This window comes from Oryctolagus cuniculus, chromosome 14 (genome assembly GCF_051225735.1).
Source record: "Oryctolagus cuniculus isolate XC-2025 breed Fujian yellow rabbit chromosome 14, ASM5122573v1, whole genome shotgun sequence".
Classification (NCBI taxonomy): Eukaryota; Metazoa; Chordata; class Mammalia; order Lagomorpha; family Leporidae; genus Oryctolagus; species Oryctolagus cuniculus.
This window is the reverse complement of record NC_142880.1, coordinates 54,163,947-54,169,946: the sequence shown is the minus strand read 5'-3', so window position 1 is coordinate 54,169,946 and position 6,000 is coordinate 54,163,947. Positions and strand designations below refer to the sequence as shown.

General features: G+C 30.7%; 1 protein-coding gene across 1 annotated transcript in view; it reads left to right on the top strand.

The window, feature by feature from the left end:
- Positions 1-284: 284 nt before the first annotated feature.
- The window catches only part of CDH9 (cadherin 9), a 148,421-nt gene continuing 142,705 nt past the window's right edge, over positions 285-6,000 (top strand). The window contains exon 1 of the mRNA XM_002714092.6: positions 285-573. The gene's annotated coding sequence lies outside the window, so the exon portion shown is untranslated. The remainder of the gene's footprint in view (positions 574-6,000) is intronic.

Here is a 6,000-nt window from a genome sequence, read left to right as displayed (position 1 = left end):
TGAATTGAAAAAGGTGAGTATTCTGCAGGGACTACACAAAATTCCATCTGAGCAACAGCACTCTCCATGTGATATATATTTTCTACAGATGATTTACAGGTTACAGACATGCTGTGACCTTTCTTTCCCAAATTGAAAACAGACTAAGCAGAACTGATTAACCTGCACTAACAACACTGGGTTATTTTCTCATAAGGGGGTCTTTGACAAAGCTCTCCTCTCTGAGCCCTCCCACTTAATTTGCTTGCAAATCACTGAGCCCAGAGAGGTCTTCAAGTCCCCCACCCCAAACCTGAAGCCCCGCAGCGCCATCAACGGCAATATCTTCCTATTTGAGGGACGTCTCTTATTAATCAGAAACGCTGAATGGAAACCAATCAGATAGAGAGTTCCTTTGGCTTCAGCTCCCTGCCTGTCTGAGTTAAAAGTGATGCTGGAGAGAGAGGCACACTGAGATGCATGAAGATTCAGCTGCGAAGATACTATAAAAAGAGGAGAGAAGGAATGAGGCGGAATCAACAACGGAATTGTCAGTGGTGAGCCGGACTAAACTCAGTTCCATTGCTAAACAAGGTAAAGGCTATTTACTTTGCTCGACAATATAAGCTATTACATTTTTGCTTCTTTATAATGAAATAGTATAAATACTGCTTTTCTCCTAGTTGTTATATTTTGCTCTCTCTCTTTCTCTCCCTCTCTTTCAAAATTTGGAAGCAGGTAAGAATATATTTGGCAGCATTTGAATGCAATATCTAAATGCTCAATGACTAGACATGCAACATTTGCTTCTTATTTTACTTTTACAAAACTGATACCTACCCAAGCTCTTTTTCTATTCCTCAAATTTGCAGAGGACTATATACAAAAATGCTGTATACAAAAATAACACTGAACTTCAAATTCCACTAGTTGACTCTAATGGCTTGGAATTATTCACATATACTTTTATAAATATGTAATGTTATTGTATTAAACGGACTTGTACTTTTGTCATAACTTTTTTAAATGAATTGAGTAAAAATCATAAAAAGAAGGTCTCTTTATAAGTTAATAAAAAGTGATTTATTTATTTTCAATATTGAAAATGAAATAAGACATGAACCAAATATCATGTATATAGCTGGATTTGGCATGTGAGAATTAAGGTATTAACTTCACCTGGTAAAGCAGGTTTTGTGTTTCTCAGGTAAACATTCTGAATGTGTAAGTCTGTTAGTTCTAATTGCAGTCTGTTTCCTGGGTAAATACATATTAATATGACAAAGATTGAAGGAAACCACAGGAAAGGGAGAGCTTCAGGAGCAAGATTATCGTTTCTAAAATTTGAAGTGACATGGAAAATGCACTGATATGATGGGGCAATATTTTGTTTTTTCAAATGCACCTTCAATATAATCATTCACATCAACTCAGTTTTTGCAAGCAATAATTTCAAAACAAGACTTGATGAATTTTAAGGATAAAGCTATCAAAATTCTGTGGAATTTTTAGTTAAATACTGTTAGCAAGGTAAGGTTCTCAAAATCTGTCTTAAATGACAAATGTGCAAAGTTATCAATAGTCATAGATAAGTTTACATTTATTTGTATGATCAACTTTTGCGGGAATATAATGGAGCAGAAACTTGTGCTGTTTTGGAGTTTTGCTGTCATTTAATATTTTTAGGTTGCAGATATATGAGATTCCAAATAAATTTATTTTAAACAAGATTTCTGAAATCTATATGGCATGAAGAATGATTGATTTTGTGACATCAAGATATTGATAACTTTTGTGTAACAGGAAGGAATCCTCTTTTGGGGGACCTTTGCCTTATCTATGAAATTGGTACAGCTCCCATCTTCAGCCACTGCTGATTAAGAATGAATCTGATTATTCAATGTTCTTAATTTGGGAAAAAGCCAGCGTTCAAGAGAGGTTGGATCCTATTTTCAGATTCATACACTGCTACATCACCTAGGCAATGCTAAGTCAAGTATGGAATGTGTCTGTGTAACTATGCAACTGGTTAATACAGGTTTTAATAGTTAATCTTTTGGTAGGTAAAGAAAATGAAATAACATTCTTTTCCAGCACTTGGCATCAAACAACTTGGAGATAACAGGGCCAGTGTGCATGTATACTGTTGCTACCAAATATATTATGGGTTAAACTGAAGTTTTCTCAAATGAAGGATACAGAAATAAGTATATACATGCAATAGATATAGGTAGACATGTTGATATGTTAGCATGTTTATACTTATTGCTTCTAAAAGTGACAAAATTTAAGACAAAGTATGTGTTATGAGCAAATCTAATTCCTGAAATAATAAATTCTTTAGAGACAGAAGATAGTAATAATAATCAGTTTAAATGTAATTCATTAATTTGAAATCTGATAAATTTGGTAGTTCTTGTAAGGTAAATTTCATATTAATAATATTGTTTTCTAGAATGGAAACACGATTTTCCTTTAGTTTACTATTTTGATGTTTAAATATTTAAAATGGTATATATAATTATGTGACCATGACTACATTCTTTTCAGTATTGAAGTCTGTTGTAGCCTTTTCTTTTGTGTAAAAGATCATAATATCAAAGTTGATTTTGAAATTACATTTTTAAATGTTACATTGCCTCAACTTGAGAGAGTGTGTGTTGGATCAGAAGCTTTTCTGAATGTCACCTTGCATGGGGAGATTTAATCTGGTATTTTCCTGTAACCCCTATACACACAGAGCTTAGCCAATGCAGTTTCCTTACATGGTACATACACCAAGTGAGAATTAAAAATAATAAGAATTATAGGCTTAGTTTTTCTATTGATTTATCTCTTTTGGGGTAACAACAATGATACTCCTTCACCACAACATGTTTAAAATCTGTGAGTTTTAGAATACTTTGGAGAATGTTTAAATGTATAAAATATATAAAATATTTGATAATGTGGAAATATATAATAAGCAACAAATTGTAATATAAGGGAAAATTTAATTTAACTATGCATGTAACTGTGTCATGAATAAACATTGGCTCTTACTTGATTAACATTGGTATAGATGCTTCAGGACAACTGATCATAGTTTGCTGTATTATTTAAAAGTAATATTGGTCATTGAAATGCAAATTTAGATATTAATGTAGAAGTGACATTGCATTTGAAAAAAAGTATCTTTATGCTTTTAACTTCAATATCAATACACACTGCGGAGTGAGTTTGGTTATTGATGAAGTAATTTGAAACAAAAACTCTGGTTAGATTCTTTGGTATTTTACTTCTTGTAAAAACTTGTTAAAGTTAGATTTTGTTAAGGAAGAAACAGTACCAAAAGAACATGGGTTATATATGACTTTTTTTGTTTGTTTTTATTTCATGCTAACTTCACCAATACGATGACTTTGGTTGTGGAACATGACATGTTTCCTAAGATAAAGAAATTTCTTTCTCTACATATTACATATTTCTTTACAGAAATGACTTGTCTGTTTATATACATTCTAAACAATGTTTTAATATTGATGACATTATCTTATTTAGAAATTTTAGAACTTAACTACTCTAATTCTATACATGAGAAGTAGGCTTAGGATGATCATGATTTATATCCAAGGCTGTCAAATTGTTCATGAAAAACTAGCCATGCCAATGGAAATGCAACATGTTAATTTATGAAAATAAGATTAGGAAGATAGATTAGACAGTCAGATGAGATGGATAAATGATAGATAGATAGATAGAAAGAAAGAAAGAAAGAAAGAAATAGATAGATAGATATGGGTAGATAACAGTGACTCCCAGGTGGTTTAAATATCCTACAAAAGTTTTTCACTTAAGAGGCACTTCAGTTTCTCTGCCTAGAACTACCATATCCACATTATTAAAGGATGTAAGGAGCATACAGTGAGAAGAGTATCTTTATATTACTTTAATACCTTTCCATAACAGTCCTAACATATTAATGTACTTATCACTAAATTTAGCATTACTAAGAGCTGATCTTATAGTCACATTACAAATGCAAACCGCCTGAATGAAAGTTCAATCTCTGGAATGTAACCAAGAAATTTCGTATTAGCATTACTAAGAAACATATCTCTAAATGTAAGTCATGATAATGGAGCTTACTGATACAGAGGGAAAATGGAAACATTAGGAGGTATTGTTTGTGTTAATCGCTCTCTCTGTGTGTGAAAGGACAGCTGTATATTTTCTTAAAGTCAAATGCAAGTGTTTTCATTTTGTTTTCTATTAATTTTAATTGAATAGAACATTATAGATCAGTTGAAGGAAGAGATGAAAACTCTCTTCTATTTAAGTTAATAAGTAAGGGAGTTCTTGATTTTTCTAATTAATAAATGAAACATTAGCATGGAATTATTTCATAGGAATGGATTGACTTGTCTGCTCCCCATGTCAATTTTGGGGATTTGGCTCTACAGTCCTGAAGAGCATGAATGACTTCATTTTATTATTTATTCAAAATACATATTTCAAGTTATAATATAAATGGTGGTAACTAATAGTTCTCGAATATTGAGTATAAAAGTTTAATATGTTCTTAAATATTTTGAAAGAAGACTCCATCTGCAAAACCTATTTTGGAGTATACTGTACTTGCCAGAATTTACGTATTATTAATAGAGTACCCAATGCAGAATGGATTTTTCCTCATATTTAGTTGAACATGACATTGGAAATTCACAAAAAAACAAGAAGCAATTTTTACAGGAAGGCAGCATAATGGAAGACACAACAAACAATGTGTAAACCAAAGTGTAGTCCAGGCAAATGGGTACCAATATTCACCTTCATGATTCAAAGACATGATATAAAATGCATTTATTTCATACAATTGAGACATTGGAGCAAAAAGTTCTTAAAGGAAGATTTCCCCCAGAAGGTCAAGCAAATTTATTTTTATAATTTCCTTTTTTTTCTACCAGAGACAAATACTGTAATAGATTCATAAGGTAGCAAAATATTATTTCAAAATAACATATATAAAAACTCAAATATATTTATCACTTTACTGATAATTAAGCCATATATAAAACATCCAGAAAACATCACATTACAGAGTAACATCTGCATATCAATATCTTCATCTTGGACACTTGTGTCTCCATTTATATTTCTTTGTGTCTGTCTCTATAGATATGACCATGTGTTGGTATGTGTAATTGTTCTTAAAATACCAATGGACATAGAAAATAATAGCACAATATGCTATTTCAGTGTACAGATTGTTTATAGCTTTTATTACAAAAGTAAAACTTACAGTAGAAAACTTTAATCAGGAAACTATAGGTATCATATGAACAAATGAAAAAATAGCATAAGCAATTTTTAATTTTTGGAAAAAAGTTAAATTCAATATAGTTGATTTGGATTGGATAATTTTTGATTAGGGGAAATTTGACTTTAATATTTGAAAACTGTAGATGGAAATGATGGTTTTCTAGTGAACATTCATCACTCTTGAAGACCTCATGAAAACGCATTATCCTTACCCACTTTTATGGTATGTGGGAAACCAATTATATAAACAGGAATCATGATGTGATTTCAAATAATATTGAGACACAAATTAAGCTAATATTATCAGAAAACAAAATGCTTGTAATTTTACATTTGTTATGTATAACACAAAGCTAGTGTAAAACATGGCAGAAATTTAAATTACTTATTTGGCCAGTTTTCATTACCTGAGGGATAGATCAGGTACTTAATATTTGTTGTATTAGTAAATAAATTAAAATTTGCTTGATGGCAAATTTGTTTTTATTAAAATATGATAATGAGATTCAATATCACACTTTGCTTTACATTTAATAATATAGATATAATAGTAAGCATTTTATTACTGCTTCTCCTATATTAATATTATTTTATTAACACATTGCATTGACCAAGCAGATATTGGAATAGGTTTAATTGTTGGAAAATAATTTTCTATCCTTTCCATATCTTAACAGCTCATTTAGATGATGTAATATTTTCAATATGGATTCAATTGTT